The sequence below is a fragment of the Argopecten irradians genome, chromosome 14, assembly GCF_041381155.1.
Source record: "Argopecten irradians isolate NY chromosome 14, Ai_NY, whole genome shotgun sequence".
In the NCBI taxonomy this organism is placed as follows: domain Eukaryota; kingdom Metazoa; phylum Mollusca; class Bivalvia; order Pectinida; family Pectinidae; genus Argopecten; species Argopecten irradians.
The window spans coordinates 20,968,641-20,987,387 of NC_091147.1; the positions used below are offsets into that span (position 1 = coordinate 20,968,641).

The following is an 18,747-nucleotide window of genomic DNA, read 5'->3' on the forward strand; positions in this document are numbered from 1 at the left end:
CATAATCTTGCCTTATTTTTGATTTTAGACATTGTCTTTTTGTCTAGACAAATTTTGTGGTTACTTAATTTGCACGATGGTTTAATTTGTTGCACTAGAACTGTGTCCCTGATTGAGTTTTCAAGTATCTCTTTAAATTTTGACCAAAGCTGTTCTACATCATCATACAATCCAAAAAACTATTTTGCCAGTCTATGTTAAGGTTTTCAAGACAGTTCTTGAAAATTTATCTTTTCACATAAATATCGCATTTTCATATCATTTTCTATCTCCACGCTGAAATTATAACGTACTTCGATGACTGAGTGATCACTTTTCCCTTAAGGAGGATCGAGTTGAATCTATTCTATGCAATCTTCCTTATCAGCTAAAATCAAATCTATAACGCTAGGGTTATCCGTTCCACGTCCATGGGTGGGCCATCGTATATACTGATACATGTAACAGTCGCGTACCGTTACAACAAATTTGAATTGTTTTGAGGCTACACCACAATTAGTATTACAGACTGACCAATCAATTCCTGGTAAATTCAAGTCTCCAAATAGTATTTTGAAGCTGTACTTCATTTCTGTTGTTTTTAGTAGTAATGCACACAGTGCCTAATGGAAATATATGTCGGTGTATTTGGTCGAAAATAATTAACATTCAATTAAATATAAGCACTGTCCACAATTCATAATTCTTAATAATTAAAATAAATCACCCGTGAATTAACTTGAACTTAATTACAGAAATAACAAAACACAAACAGTTGTTTACTACGTGAATTTTCTTTGTCGATAAAACAAATTTGGTAACATTTTTAATTACCCTCTTGCTCAATCCCCAATCCAAAGGAAAAACAGGTGGGGGGGGTCTTATTTTCAGACATCCCCCTAAGCCTAGAAATGTGTCAAAATAGGTGGGGGGGTCTTATTTGCGGTGAAATATGGCAAATATTGTTCAACAATCATCTGACAGAATAAATTCTTTTAAAAAGAAGAAAAATCACATCCTCCATGCAAAAGTTTGTATCAGGACCAGGTTACTAGACACCCCTTCCCCTTCATACTGTACACACACAAATTGTTTGTTTGTTTGATTTTTTAATGTCCTATTAACAGCCAGTGTCATGTAAGGACGGCCTCCCATGTAATGTAGTGTGAAACACAATCATAAAACCCTGTGTCACCAACATATACAATGAAAACATGAACATGTTCTTTTATGACATGCAGGGCATTCAGTAGACCCCTGATAGTATGTATTTGACTCTCAAAAATCAGACTTGACTCCTGGGTTATAAGCACATGTATGTCAATTTCTCATGTTTTGAAACCAAGACTTCTGAGAAAAGGTTATCTGACTTTTGAAACTGCTGAAAGTCAAGGGTCAACTGGATAAAATACCATGAACATGTAAACTGATCAATTAAATTAGCTTTCTTCTTACTAATTCCCAATACACATGGTCATTAAATTGAGTATTCCATCATTTAGTTTTTAAAATATTGGTCAAATTGCCCATTTAGATCTGTTCGAGTGAATTGGATTATCGGTTTCAAAACAAAAGTAATCATCATGCCATGGAGCCCATCCTGGATTCATAAGAATAAATTATGAACAGGTGTTTAGCCTACCTGTAGCCTGTTTTTCTCGTTTCATTGCCATGCCCATGCGACAAGCGTTTTATTAACTGTCACATTTAACACAGTTTGTTAACTTACCAGTAAATAGTGTCATCTTTAAAATTCTCGTGTTCTCATAGAGTCCAAATGGTCACAAAGCACAACTCATTGTCTCCAAAATTTTCAATAAAATGAGTTTTTGGTCAACCAAACAAGTAGGATCTTGCCGCCGCAGACAATCCGGAAATGTCAAAAACTATCCGGAAGTAGTTTGGTCACACTAACTACGGCCAGGCAACACGGCCTTAATTATCCGGATCGTCTGAACATATAATTTTCTGCAATTTGAAACAATTCAATTCGATTCAATTCATTTTTATTCCGAATGCAAACAACATATAGGATTACAATAAACATAATTATGAAACATATCAAAGATGTGCAAGATGGCAGAGAACACAGCCAATGCAATACAACACAAAATATGATATAAATTTACATTACAAAAAGCTTAAAGATGCTCCACCGCCGACAGAGCATAAATGATATATTCATAATTTGGACAATAATTGGTGTTTAATCGTGTATGCATATGTCTAACTAACACAAAAAATATATAAAAAATAATTCGTTTTGCCTTTGGTGCATGCGCAATCAGTATTTCATTCCATATAGGATATATAGTGACACGAATTTTTTTCGGGATGCAATTATTTTTTTTTTTTACATTTTTGACCTAAAGTAAAATTTGAAGCTCAAAGTTTTCAACGGTGTTAATGGTGTATAGTGAGTAACTTTTGTAACTGAAGAAAACTACTGAATCGTTTGCTCCAGTTTTTCATAGTGAAAAAATACCATTTCAATACATGTACGTTTGCCAAGAGGAAAAAATACTACAATTTTGGTTTTATCTATATTTACGGACAAATCCATCGATCAGAATATCGTGTCAGGAATTCAAGCATATTTTGTAGATCGTCAATATTTTCGAAGAACAAAACAGTGTCTTCAGCATACATGTTTATGTACATGATCAAAAAAGGTTAAGCATCTGTATATGGTAACTTTGACAATTGGATTCGGTAAATTCTGATTCCATACCATTTACAAACAAAGAAAACATTATCGGCGACTAAGATTCGCCTTGTAATTACCCGACCTCTAGCTAGGTCATACAATGTACATACAGGGGAAAACTCGCCATGTAATTATAAATTTACACAGGATTTGATATTTTTATATAAACATTTAATAACCTTTAATAAACCGTACCCCTCACCCCAGATTTAAAGCTTTAGCCATAAATTATAATGCGATATACTATTGAATGCTTTTCTATAATATACGAATACACAATACAATCTTTTATTATTTTGCAAAGAGATTAAACTACTGTATTAAGAACAAAAATTGCGTCTCTGGTACAGTGTTGGTCATTTGGGCTTAAACCCAAATTGAGCATCGGATATTACGTTATCGCTCTTACTCCAATCTAAAAGGCGCTTAAGTTATTCAAAAGTAATGTAAATAATTTTGCTAAATGACTAATTAAAGTTATTCCTTATAGCTATTAACGTCATTTTTATCTTCTTTCTTGTGCGAAGGGATGATAACTCCTTCAGACCAAGCTTTTGGGGAAATAAAATTAAACAATTTCAATAAAACTGGTAAACAATTTCAATAAAACTTGTAAAAACATCACTGTATTCAATGAGGTATTCATTAAGGACCCCGTATAGTGCCGGAGATTTACCTCTAGACAATTCCTTGATTGCAACTGATAATTCTTCAACGCTAAACTCATTGTCAAGTTCAGGATATAAACTTTCATTTATTTGCATTTGATCCAAATTTTCATCAGAGCACTCAACCGGTATATTGCCAATGCCTTTAAAATAATCATAAAAGTGATCCAAGCCTAAATTTCATGCATTTTGGCTATTTCTTTTCGAAAATTACTTATAGAACGATTTGGGGTCATTTTTCTTTAAAATACTTAACATATCTCCTTCCATTTGAAGATAACAACGTTTTAACTTTGATTCGTATACTTAGTACTTTTTCTTTTGACGAACTAAGTTTCCCTATTGCCAGGGGATCTAAATATATTAAACAAATACAATGATTTTCTATACTCACTATACCATCTTTTGCACTCAGTATTAAACCAGGGCTTATCTGTCTCCTTGCATTTGTTAACCTGGTGACACGAGCAAATTTACTTACAAATTTGTCATTGACACAAAACTCATCAAAAACTGTTGTATAGTGTTCGTCAACTACTCAAAACAAACATCAATACTTTCTGCGTTATACTCTAATGCATGTAATGATGCGGTTAACAAAGATTTATTCTTATAAACTTTTTCGGCAGATTTATGTTTTGCCCCTTTTTTCCACAATACAGTACTGACTTTACATCTTTCGTTAGTGTCAAAAATTACAAATATTATTCAAAGATGCCGACGGGGTGAAAAACAACGGGGCATTGTCAGAAAAGTCACTGAAGTTTCCAACTTTAAAAACCCTCAACTCAATATGATCTTTATGAGAAAGTAAATAATCTATGGTGCTCGTACCTAAAGCGTTATAAAATTTAATTTTACCATTACTATCACTCGGTGCGCGACCATTCACATTTCTTAAATCATTTACACAACTCTAGTAAGCGACGTCCAAATTGATTGACAACTGTATCCTCAGAATTACGCAAAATACTACCATACTAATTTCCATCGCCATATGGTATAACACTGCCTAAAATGTTATGCATAGTATTCGGCAATACATTGAATGAAATGAAGTCTTTCTCCCGAACAGTTCTACTCTTGAAGTCCCCTGTAACATAAACGTTACCTAAACCAGTAAATTTTCCAATACCTGATTCCAATATTTCAAAAATGTCAACATCATAATTATGGTAGAAGGTCGGCCTTTCTGGTGGAATATAAACAAAACAAACGTAGGTGTCAATGTTATGGCTAAATAATTTACCATCTAATTTAATCCATTCGACACTATCAGCTTCAACGGAAACTAGAGAAATATGCTCTTTAATCCAAGGTTTAAATAAACAAATCATATCACCTCCTTCACATTTACTTCTCTTGAACGACGGGAAAAGTTCAAACTCATTTACTGAGAAATCATCCTTTACCCAACACTCATTGAGGAAAACAAGTTCACATCCTGTAAAATTTCCCAAAAATCACTGTTTACAATTTTATTACAAAAAATTTTGTGCATATTCCAGGAGCATATCTTAAAAGTGGATATGTTCTCCTGTGTAACCTATCTGCTGGCGATCTTTACGAATGTCTCATCCCGATCATCGCTAACGTCTCGCGATCCCGTGTCGTTATCATATTTGGTACGTCGTGATGGCGGCCGCTTGGAGGACGCTCTACCATCAGGCGTAGAAGGCCCACGATGCCTTATCCTGCTGTTCGAAACATGATCCGTGGTGGCAGAGGGTTGTAATGATGCATTACTAAAGTTCTACCCTTCTGCAGTGACGCCGCCGTCATAAAGTTTGCCATCGACAAACATTTAGTCCCTAACGAACTTCACACTATGTCTACGCTGATGCAATTCCTTTACGATGGGATATAGTGTTTTTCTTACATCTTCAACGGCTTTGAGGAATTGTTCGTCGATACCAAAAGGCTTGCCCTTTAACCGAAACGCGTTACTCAGTACCATGTCGTGTTGATGTTGGTACGATACAGGAATTGTGATTTAGACGCGGTTGTCTGCCGAACCGATGCACGTTGCCAAATTCCAGGTTATCGTCGATCCATAGCTCATTCTGAATAAATTGTCGTATCAATGATTCAGTATGCTCCCCGCTAGACTCGTTTGACCAGAAAACACCAGGTTACATTTCATTGATCTCTATTGTAGATCGGTGACAGTTTCCCTAAGTTCGCTTGCCTGTGCAGCGAACTCCCTTGAAACATCGTCGACATTAACTTCACATCCCTTACACCTTATATCGACCTTGATAATGTTTTCCTTGTTTTTGTCTACAGATACCTTTATATCGTCATACATATCGCTTATAAATTTTGTACTGTCTTTTAACTCATGTGTAACCTTAGTAGCATCCTTGACCTTAACCTCAACCTCAACCTCTTGGACTCTTACGGATAACGAATTTAATGCCGATTGAATATCACCTATCTTTACAACCTGGGCCTCTATAGCTTTCAGTCGAATGTCATTAATCTTTGTGAACCGCGTTTTGATAGCCTTCAATCACGGAGATCTAAAAATTTAGTTAATTGATATATATAGTAATATTCATTTGGACCCATCCTAAACCATTTAAGATGTCTAACATTTAATTTAAAAGGATGCAAATTCCACTCGCCACACACGAAAAATGTATTTTACCGTACATCTGATTCTGCCACCGTTTCTCTCTAAACGGTACTGTTTTTGATAGTATCTGTTGAAACCATAAAAAACCTGAATTTTACAAAGAACACGTACTTTTCCAAGAGAAACTGATAGTTATCTAATTAAATGATAATAATAACGATATAGTTGAAGATAATATTTGTTTGTTTGTTTGATTAATTAACGCCCTATTAACAGCTATGGTCATGTAAGGACGGCCTCCCATGTATGCGGTGTATTGCGTGTATGTTGTGCGAGATGCGTATTTTGGGAGACTGCGGTATATTCATGTTGTGTCTTCTTGTATAGTGGGACTGTTGCCCTTTTTATAGTGCTATATCACTGAATCATGCCGCCGAAGACTTCGAGCAACACACCCCACCCGGTCACATTAAAGGCCCACTACCTTTCCGGAGCAAATTTTATAGGTTTCTTAAAAACATTAATAACATAAGAAAATACATATCGATGGCCTAAGATGAGGTTACAACACCAAACATATGCAAGATTTCCTGCGTAATATATGAAAACTGTGGAGATTCATTTCGCTGTTTTTCCGTCTGGCGCAGTAGTATTCAACTACCGCGCGGTAAGTAGGACGTCGGCGGGAAACATCAGACGACCCGCGTTATGAAAATTAATATTAATGGTAAGTTAATAACTTTTGCGACTCTACACAATTATCGATCTCGTTTTACATTCTCATTTTAAAAATTAAAAGCCATTTCGGAAAGGTAGTGGGCCTTTAATATTATTTCAAGTCGTTTTTCGCGCACTTAAAAAGACGGGCTTTGTAAAACTCAGAAATAATAGAAAGTCAAACTTATCATAATCCACATACATTTACCCAATGCTGATGGTCAAGTTAAGGTGTTTTATACGCTCCCTTTGTACAATATTCATATCTACATTGTAACTGCTTCGCTGACGAAAACGATCTTTCAAACATACATTCCTACCCAGATTTCGGTCCTACTCTTGCTGCAAATTTTGCTGAAATTACCACACCGTGGCAGGCGTTGGAGAAATGGTCCGACGAATGTCAATTTAATTTAAAAAAGTGTAAACAACTGCATTTAGGAATAAATAAACACATCACTGGGGACTATATCATGGAAAATACATCAATCCAACACGTCACTGCAGAGAGAAAGACCTAGGCGTTATCGACCAACAACTGAAATTCACAAATCATATCGAAACATCAGCTAAAAAGACAAATCAAATTCTAGGAGTATTGAAAAGAAGCTTTAAATACTTAAATAAGAGATCTTTCTGTAATCTTTATAAAGCCATGGTGAGATGACATCTGGAGTATACATCTACCGTCTGGACAACAAATACAAAAAAAGATTTAAAATCACTCTGGAGAAAGTACAGCCCAATTCTGTTACTAATTTTGCTTTGACAAGATAATTTATAGAGTCATACATTACGTGAAAATCTTTAGATAAAAAAAAACTACAACCAACTTGTCTTGTTTTTGTGATATTTCAAAGGCGTTCGATCGGGTACGGCCCAAGGGACTGTATGTAAAACTAGCAAATGATGCCGTGCGTTCCATTTGCAGATGCAAATGCCAGCCGAACCGAACCGGTACAAGTGGTTCACTTGTATCCAAGATGGCGGACCCTAGATTCTTCATTTGTCACCGGAATGTTTTCTTTGTTGAAAACAAGACAGAGCGTAATTATATCCGATAAAATTACATGGATCGTTTATTTCAATGTGTGCTGAAACTATTTAGGTATTATTTTTATATCCATTTCATTGCCATCACCGAAAATACTTAGCTTTTGAATTCGAAGCGTACCTTTCTTATGGGTGCCGCGATCATGGATCACGGTGCCGTATCACTTTTGTGCCACTGGTACGAATCTGCAAATGGAACGCACTAGTTAATTCTCCCAAGTCGTCATTGATTTAAAGCCATCACACAATTACTGAACATCAACATATTATTGAACTTAAGTTTGACGTTAGCGTTGAATTCGTTGATAACCATAAGCATCTAGGAGTTACTCTTGACCCAAATTGTAAATGGAGCTACCACATTGACCACATTGACCACATTGACCAAATTAATGAAAACGTATCTAATCAAATTGGAGATCTTCGCAAACTTAAATTCATATTGGGTAGAAAACACTAGTCTAATCAAGGTTTACTAATCTTATACATGTTGTCATTAATTGAAAATGTTGTGAAGTTAGGAGTGGGTGTACTTGTGGTGATGCCATTAGTAAAAACCTATCCCCCGATTATTTGACTAATTTATTGCCTCTATCAGCGTCTGAAAACTCCGATTATAACCTACACAACTCCTGATTACAGCTTCCAACTTATCTTTGTTGACTGCTATTCAACTAAGGAACCAACTTGATCTACACATCCGACAAATTAGTTCGTATTCAAAAGCTCAATAAATACTATCAGACCTTCATTCAAAGTGACTATCTTATTGGAAATCGCTAATATATAGAGAATACATGGCCAGGGTTACGATTTCAAGATTTTAACTGTTTCATCCAGATACATGAAATGTGTTACATGAGGACATAATAATAAACATAGACATATATATGCCAAGATGGATACAAAATCTACATGTACATGGTATAAAAATACAGAAAGGTGTAATTGTGTAGCGTTTAATTTAAAGTAATACCATTACCTATAACTTGGATACTGTAAACATTCAATAGACTCTCTAATTTAAAAAAAGTGGGATATTTGGTGCAGTACTTAGCAAAATATGTTTCTCTTATAATTTTAATTTTCCTGTTTTCACATTTGAAAAGAAAGTGACATTCATCTCCGATATCAACATAACATAAATTACATATTCTATTCTCTTTTGAGATACCAATCCATCGCCCAGTTTCAATAGGGAACTTTACATTAGAGGTAGGAACTTTTGAAGTAGTAATTCTGTTTTGTTTCGACAGTTTAGTTAAATAACTTTTAGAGTATAATTTTGTTCTTAAAGGAGTTTTGAATAAAACAGACCTTTGGACGAGGATTCCATGTCTGCGAACATTTTGTATAAATGCGTTAAAAATTGCATTCATAGGTATTTCACTATCAAATATATATGTGAATACTGTATCATTAAATATTTGTGTAACGTTATCTAACCATTTAAACCTTATTTGTCCATTGCGACTTAAACTCGCCATTAGTCTTCATAATATATAATTGCTTTGGAATTTATTTTCATTTTGAGAAAAGGTAGTTACAAAAATTAAATATTCTCAGTTTTACCTTTATTTCTAACGGATATCTTCCCAATTCACCATATATCATATACCCAGGCGTGCTAGCCCTAACAGCTACCAATCTTTTGAAAAAAATAAGATGGGTTTGTTCTAAACGTTTTAAAACTTCGTAAACCCCGATTTCTGACCCATATAACAGAATGGTTCAACTAATGAGACAAAAAGTTTAAGTTGGAGATATACTGGTATTGCCTGATTTCGATTATTTTTAAAATTGAAAATATAGATTTCTGTTCTATTAGCCTCTGTCTAGCCGCCACAAAATTTCCGTTAAATTTCTAACTTCCATACTTTACAATATTCGCTGAAATTATCCAGTACATCGTGCATACCTTCAACACTTTCCGCAAAATAACAGTAATATCAGCATATAATAATACGAATCCTTATAACCATCGTAATAGTTATAATCTCATTAAGATTATGGAGAGAAGTACTACCTTTAAAACAACAACAAATCATGAAAAATTCTTCCCTTCCTAAATTGTTCTAACTCCAGTTGAGAATTATTTTCACAATTTCATAATGGGTAAGGCTGTGTGAGTGTATGTGTTTGTGTGTGTGAATGTATGAATTTTATATGTGTGTATTCAGTGCACAGACTGTATATACCTTTAAAGTGAATATATGTCCGAGTTTTTACTTTCACACTTATGTATTGGGTTTGTTTTCCCCCATCAGGTCCACATCATCAGTTATGATTAAACCTTTCTATATTATCTTATATTAGAGTTAAGTGATCTATGTTTTCTTTTTTCTTTTCAACGACACTGTTATTTTAACATTCATTTCCTTGTTGAAGTACTATTAGGGTGTTACTTCGAGCCGGGTCAACACGAACATATATTGGATCCCCATATACCCTCTCTCATATTCCCCCATATATCTTTTCCCAGTCAACCTGCGTTTTTCCTTGTAATTTTTCTGTGTCTAATGCATCTTTATTTTTCTCCTTTCTCAAGTATCTGTTGTCTCTCTATTTCTTTTTTCTACCCAACGCAAATTATTATTCGGATGGTGCAATACTCTTATGAATATGTAGCTCCAGGTACCTTTTGATTTTTACACGTATTTTTCTATTTGTTATTATTTTTACTCTCCATAATGGGTTGTTGCACTGATACGTGGATATGTGCTATTGGTACTTTTTTACTGTAAAACATGCTCTATTGGGTAAACGCTTTATTGAATATATACATTGTTGCTTGCTTTATGATATTTTTTTTCCATCAATAATAAAATGTAATGATCTCTTTCACTCTCTCTCTCTCTCTCTCTCTAAGAAACATATCTTTATTCAATATCTAACTTGTATATGTATTTATCGCAATTTGTAATTATTTATATATCATTTTTGTTGGATGAGGGCTTTAATAAATTGTGATAGCTTGTGCCCAATCCTGTTGTAATTTTTTTTGCAATAAAACACGACCTTTAGATATCAAAAATTCCTCCAGATCATTAAGAAACACAGAAAACAAAATTAGAGAAAGATTTTCACCTTGGCGTACCCCGACTTGACAGGTGAAACGTCAGAGGTTTCACACAGGATTTAATATTATCGTACATATTGTATATTATTTTGAAACATTTACCCTTTACACCACTTTTTGTCATTTTCTTCTAACGTCTTGCTGGGTAAATGAAACAATGTTCTTTGCTTTATCATTGTACAGTACGTGAAAAGTTTCACGTCAGTCAAGTTTATCGTACCGGATATAGATACCTTGACAATTTTACCTCGCTTCCACGAAGAATGGACTAAAGTTTACTTCCTCTGGTAGATCATCGGAGATGCGAACATCCTCCACATTATTATGAGTCAATGATTTAGCATATTTCATCACCTTTAATTTCTGATTGAAAGGTAAGAATTCAACCCGTTTGGGTCGAGCGTTCTCTCCTTTCCTCTTGGATCCTATACGTTAGGTTACTACCAGGAGCATGGATTGCATCTCTTCATGTTCCCCTCTAGATTAGATAATATTGTTATTTTAGAACAGGATATTAAAGATCAACTTGACTTACTTAATGAAAAAACCTCCTGGTCCAGACAACATGATACCAAAAATTATTAAACACCTAACTCCTTCTCTTAAACACCCTCCTACTCTACTGTGTAATAAAACATTAGAAACTGGAGTTATTCCATTATCTTGGAAAACAGCTAATATCAATGCAATTTATAAAGGAAAAGGGCTTGAGAGTAATGCTTCAAATTATAGACCAATATCTGTAACATCATGCTTTAGTAAAATTATAGAAAAAAGTAATTTTTAAATATATGTTTAACTATATGAAAGAGTGTGATATTATAACAAGGCACCAATCAGGATTTTTGCCTAAAGACTCAACAGTCAACCAGTTACTAGATATTTATAATACGATAGTGCATAAATTGGATAAAAACAATGAAATAAAATTTATATTCTGCGATATTTGCAAAGCTTTCGACAGAATCTGGCATGAAGAATCATTATTCAAATTAGAGTCTTATGGTATAATAGGGATAGTTTGTTTACTGATCGAAAACAAAGAGTATCTACAGATGGTTTCCTATCTTCTTTTTAAAATGTCAATGCCGGTGTACCACAAGGTTCTGTCTTAGGGTCATTCCTATTTTTATTATATATTAATGACATAACTGAATGTGTAAATAGTAAAATTAAACTCTTTGCTGATGATACTTCACTTTATGAAATAATAACTGATAACCATGTTGAAATTGCAGATAATCTAACCAATGACTTAATTAATATCAATAATTGGGCAAAGAAGTGGGACATTAATTTTAATCCTTCAAAAACAGAAACTGTACTTTTCTCAAGAAAAAGACATATATTCAATCCTGATATTTTATTTGCAGATGATATAGTAAACTCTGTTCTATTTCACAAACATTTGGGGGTAACTTTCAGCAGTGATGGTAAATGGTCTAAATATATTAATAATATTTATACTCAGGCCTCTACAAGACTAAATATTTTAAGATTACTAAAACATAATGTAGATAGAAAGAACCTATAAAAAATTATACATCCTTTATAAGACCTGTTTTAAAATATGGTGATGTCATTTGGGATAATTGTACAAACCAAGATAGAGACTTATTAGAATCTGTACAGATAGAAGCAATAAGAATTATAACAGGCCTGAGAAGAGGAACATCGCATAATAAACTTTATGCTGAAGTTGGACTTGATTCACTTGCATTCAGACAAAAACTCCATAGATCAATATTGATGTTTAAAATTGTAAATAATTAATCCCCTAGATATCTTACTACAGTGGACCCTTGATAATCTGGACACCTTCGTTCCCAGCCTAAACCGTCCGGACTACGAGTTTTCCGGACTGCCGAATTTCGTGTTCTTAGTCAATTAAATTGTCACGTACGCGTTACTCCCCTTGACCTTGTAATCGATGATAGGCTTTTATGTAATATACGTGTATGATAATTAATACTTCGTTTGTTATGTTTTATATCATTACGTTAAAAGTATTGAATACACGTATTTCTTCTTCAAAATACGAAACCTAAAGCCATAGTTAATTGTGTACTATATATGCATATAGCTACGTATCCGACTCTTGATCTATCGTACGGCAAATTGCCTAACAAAGGATCACTATCATCTACGTTCTTGGCATAAAAAACTATGATAACAAATAGTTGTGAAAATTTTATGAACTCATATAATTGTTATTTTGTATAATGTGTGTTTTTAATGACCATTTCTTTTGCTTTCTGACTTAGAGATGTTTGTAACAACCACGCGCCCGTTCACGTCTAACTTCGTGCACAATGTCACACACGTGTAAATGGCATATGCCGTAGCCTTTATATCTTATACCATAGGCGATGAATTCGAATTTGATTGAACCATTCTTTATTCGCGCCGACCGTCCCGTGTTTTGTATCGTGCTCGCATAAAAAATTGTCCGTGTATCGTATCCCATGTTGTGATCGTAGTGTACAGGTGCATTGCTCGTAAGTTTGTTGTTACGTCAGTGTCCTATGGTGTGATTTGTATTGGTCATAATTATGCAAGTTGTTTTGTTGGATTTCATTGGTCCGTTCCGGGTGGTCAGTTTTGGTGCGTGTTTCATTGTCCCTAGTTATCTCGTCAGTACCTTTTGTGGACTCATAGAGGACGGACGACTTTTATGACAGTAAGTGTCTTACTGATTTTTTGTACCATGTATGTTATATTCGATACTTTTTTTCTTAGTCTCATTAAGTTTATATTGAAACTAGACTTGTGAAACATAATTATTCGTCATATATGTATTTAAAAAAATTATTTTTAACTTTCTAAAATCGTGTAACATAATTAATTGTCTTGTTCAAGACTATGTAATATTCTTATCTGAGCAATGAGATTGTATCTATAAGTTTGCAGTACCTTACACTATTTGGATGGTCAGGATCATTGTATATCTAGATCTGGGGTGCGTTGTAAACCTTTCAGCCGATTATCAAGTGCTTGCGAAACCCGTGCAACGCCCTAAGCGCTAAAAACAGAATCAACATGGCGGCGAAATCTGTTCTGTTGGCTATCGTGATTAACGAAATCGCTGAAGATGACGTTCCGGGAACCTTAAAAGAGGAATTACAAAGGGGAAGTTCACCGGTGCTAACTTAATTATTAGCAAAGTTTCTGAGAGAAAAGCATGCACACATTGACAGCTATATGGAAAACACCGTACCAATGTATAGCGATGAGGACTTCAGACAACATTTTCGTTTGAGACGCACTACGGTGTCTGTAAGTTTATTTTGCCGAACTTCAGTTTTGCACATCACATTATTATATTCATTTGATATTGCTGTTGTTCACTTTCCAACTCTTTATACGAATATTTACGGAAGCGTATTATACGGAGGCGTATTAAGCTCACGTACGAAAATATTTTTTAGGATAGCGAAAATGTTTTATTTGGCGGCCGCCAGATAATTAAGTGGCGGCCGCCAAATAATTATCTGGCGGCCGCCACTTAATTGATCTGGCGGCCGCCACTTAATTTATGTGGCGGCTGCCAGATAATTATTTAACAGAAAATTTGTTTGTTTGTTTGATTAATTAACGTCCTATTAACAGCTATGGTCATGTAAGGACGGCCTCCCATGTATGCGGTGTGTTGCGTGTATGTTGTGCGAGGTGCGTGTTTTGGGAGACTGCGGTATATTCATGTAGTGTCTTCTTGTATAGTGGAACTGTTGCCCTTTTTATAGTGCTATATCACTGAAGCATGCCGCCGAAGACACCAAGCAACACACCCCACCCGGTCACATTATACTGACAACGGGCGAACCAGTCGTCCCACTCCCTGTATGCTGAACGCTAAGCAGGAGCAGAAACTACCACTTTTATATTTTTTGGTGTGTCTCGGCCAGGGGACAGAATCCAGAGCCTTCCTCACAGGGGCGAACGCTCAACTCAAGGCCAAAAGTGAGGCGGTGCCAAGGGAGGCATTAGGAAAGATAAAGTCAGTTAGGAAGAAGAGAAAAGATAAGATCCTAAATTTAGTCGCCTTTTACGATCATGCAATAGGGGCAGCAGGTACAATTCTAACGCCCTACCTGCAAGGCCAAAATTAAGTGGCGGCCGCCAAATAATTATATGGCGGCCGCCACTTAAATTTCTGGCATATACTTATCTGGCGGCCGCCATATAATTATATGGCGGCCGCCACTTAATTAACTGGCGGCCGCCAAATACTTATCTGGCGGCCGCCAGATAAATTAAGTGGCGGCCTCCAAATTAACAAAATCTGTTACCTGTAAGTGATCGAGATCGGGTTATCTCGGTCAGGTTGGGATGTTACAAAATCTTAGCCCGAGACTGAGATAACCCGTTCTTGATCACTTAAAGGTAATAGATTTTTTTTTTTCTCGCGCCTCTAAGATAAAATAAAATCATTTATAAACGCATTCAGAGTAAAATTATCCCGTCTTGGCTCTCCTGGTTCAAAGCCGATTTACCATTTCATCTGCGCTTCGAATTTAGTCATTCCGCGTAAAACTATAGTTCGGTTCAAAGAAAAAATCTGATCAATCGGTACATACTGTTTTAATAATTAAAACAACAACCAAACAATGCATGGTAAATACTTGAATGTACATATTTCTAATAATATTGATTGTCTGAAGCGTGTGACGTAATCGATTCGAGAGTATGGCGTCACATGCGCGGACTGTTACATGAATGGCGAAAAATTCCGCCAAAAATCGCGTAAAGGTACCAGACAGATCGAACGAGATAGAAAAATCTAGCACTGGGTATCATGTGAGATTTCCGTGTCCGAGGTACGAGAAAATTAAGTGGCGGCCGCCAAATAAAACATTTTCGTTATCCTGAAAAATGTTGTCGTACGTGAGCCTAATACGCTTCCGTATAATACGCTTCGTAAATATTAGTTAATTAAATGCGAATAATCTTATATAATCGTGTCTCCTTCGCTCCATCCGACATGCAAATTGCAAGGCAAATGTCCAAGTGATATCAATTTAAACGACTAGGTGATATCACTAAATGGGAAGGCGCCCCATACATACTCACTTAATGTCAAACAAAGCATTGTGCGGATATTTACTGTAGCCTGAATATATATGCAGATTAATTATGGCAAAACAAAAACCAGAGGGGAATTTGGATTTTTTAACTCGGATTTTATTTTTGATAATGAAAAGTTTAGGGTAGGGGGTATAGGTAGGGTCGGAGGACCTTAAACAAGCATTTTTTTGCCTAAATATTTTATACACAGTTATCATACATTGTGAAATTCATTATGTAAAACATTTATTGTTAAAACTGATAAATCTTTAGCTTAATGTTTTACTTAATCATATATTTATGTTTACAGAATTTGATTGAGGAGATAGGTCACACAGTGAGTCGGTGCAATAAAGTTAACATTGAAATCAAGGTTCTTTCAAGTTTGTGGATATTGTCCAACCAGGAGTCGTTTCGTGGTGTAGCAGACAGATTTGGATTAGAGAAAGGTCAGCTACACCGCATTTTCATGGATTTCTGTGAAAGTGTTTCGAATATCAGCAAGAAGTTCATTGAATGGCCAAGTGCATCACATGCTGCAGCAATACATGAAATCATTTGAAGAAAAGTCACCCATACCAAATATCATAGGCTGCATTGATGGATGTTACATCAATTTAGTGGGACAGGAGACTGAAAACCGGGCAAGTTACAGGTATGTATTTATACAGGAAACGCATTAGGGGTGGGCAATAGAATGCAATATGCTGTATCGGTACAGTATATATATATCTCAATCTTTTTCTAAGCATTATTCTTAATTTCTTTTGGGTTTATGAAAAACCTAAGGACTTTCTTCATAGACGCGAAACTATATGCATGTCTTTCAAATGTTTGTTGAAATGAGTAAAAGCATTTTGTTTCAAACTATTAATATCACTAAACGTTTTGCTAAAAAAAACGTTAAAAATCTTCATTACACCATTGGAGTACTCGCACTACATTATATTAAACCATGTATTATCTAATACCAAAAGTGATTATGTCGCATTTGAATTTAATGTATATATATATATGGCCTTTTTCAGGGAATTCCTCCATGCATCTTCAAGCTGTGTGTGACAACAATATGAAATTCACGGATATATACACTGGATGACCAGGATCAGTTCATGATTCAAGGGTGTTTAAAGCAGGTCCTTTGTACAATTACTTGGAGCAACATGGTGTGACTAATGATGGGCACATCCTTGGAGAAGCAGCATACCCAAATAATAACTATCTCCTGACACCATATAGGGACAATGAACACTTAAGCAATGTTCAAAAGAAATTCAATTTCCTTCATAGTTCTGCTCGATGTGTTATTGAAAGGGCATTTGCTCAGCTGAAGGGTAAATTTAGAAGGTTGAAGTATTTGGACATGCATAATGTTGAAATGATACCATGTGTAATCTTAACAGCTTGTGTTCTACACATTATATTCTTACATATGAAGTGTTAGCTGAAACTGACTACCACAATTTAGACCCTGATGATGTACATTTATCACTTGACGAACCATGTGTAATTCAAGGGTGGATTGAAAAGGGTTGTGCGAAGAGGGATAAACTTGCAAACTTGTTATAGCCTATTTATAGCTATAGGTTAATGCTACTTGTTACAAGTAACTTTGAGGCAGTGCTGTCATCCCGGTTTAAATGTAAATCTTTCTGAAGTTTTTTTGTATAATTTTTTTGGAAACCTTGTTAATGTTAGTCCAAAAGGATATACTCCACACCCTTCTAATTTGGTTTATATTTACCATTAGAGGTCTAGGAGAGATGTTTAGGCAGAATAACATTGAAATATTAACTGATTTTTAGGTCATCTGGCGCCGTGTGTCGTCGGCTGTCTGTAAACTTTTCACATTTCAAACTTCTCAAGACCCATCAATGGGACTGAGTACCTCAAATAAGGAGATGTTCCTTATCAAGTGTTGTTATTTTTGGTAGGTCCGAAATCCAAGATAGCCACCACCATAAAACTTCTTCTCCAGCTAAACTGGTGCCAATGAGCTGAAAATTGGTAGGGATCGATGCCAAGGGTGAAAAGTCTATATAATTTTGATGTATTTCGGCTTAAGGAAAAATTCACATGGCAGCTATAGCAGCCATTTTTGAACATGATTGTGTAATCATGGTTTTCCTGAACAACATCTGTTCCAAACTTTTGATATAGATTCATCTATTGTCATTCCTTTTGTAAAGTGGGTAAAAATTGCACAATTTTATCTGTAACAGTTATTACTAGTCAGTCCTGTATAATTATATTTTGGATCACAGAACGGAGTTAATTCATGAAATGGACATCATGAGATACATAATCCTGCCCCACTCACATGACCGAAGTAAAAAATCAATAAATCATATTGTGTATGTACGTACTGCTTTTATGTTTTCTGCGTTGTTTGTGTTTACATGTAGTTCTTAAAGGGACAATTCACTCAGACTAATTCTTGTACATAACCAAAAAGCCAAATATGGCACAAATGTATTGTTCTATATTTCTTATGAAACATATAATTCAAAATATACAGTGTTAAGTATTATAATTGATACCATTGTAATTACAAATCGTTGATCAATACGATTAAGCATATGTATGCTGTACCCATATCCGAGCCAAAGTCACGCACGTTAAACGAACATTAAACTACATAACCACTCTGGAGGTGATGCAATGATATTTTAGGCAAGAAATTTCACCTAATACGGTAAACATACTACTGTCAGAGCGATTTGAGCAGTTCTAGACAAAAGTAGCATTACTCTACGAGCATGGGACAGAGTTCAGCATACAAGATGTTTGACAACAATGTAATGGCGGACAGGGAGCGTGTTTGAACATTTCACATGCATTTCACCACCATGGGCTTTTCTGGCATATTACAGTAAAACCGACTAATCTAATTTCCATTAGA

General features: G+C 35.2%; 1 protein-coding gene and 1 pseudogene across 1 annotated transcript in view; one reads left to right on the forward strand and one right to left on the reverse strand.

The window, feature by feature from the left end:
- The window catches only part of LOC138308270 (serine/threonine-protein phosphatase 2A regulatory subunit B'' subunit beta-like), a 46,299-nt gene extending 44,431 nt beyond the window's left edge, over positions 1 to 1,868 (reverse strand). The window contains exon 1 of the mRNA XM_069249268.1: positions 1,709 to 1,868. The gene's annotated coding sequence lies outside the window, so the exon portion shown is untranslated. The remainder of the gene's footprint in view (positions 1 to 1,708) is intronic.
- An 11,811-nt stretch (positions 1,869 to 13,679) lies between these two features.
- Positions 13,680 to 18,215, forward strand: LOC138308252 (uncharacterized; annotated as a pseudogene).
- The last annotated feature ends 532 nt before the right edge of the window (positions 18,216 to 18,747 follow it).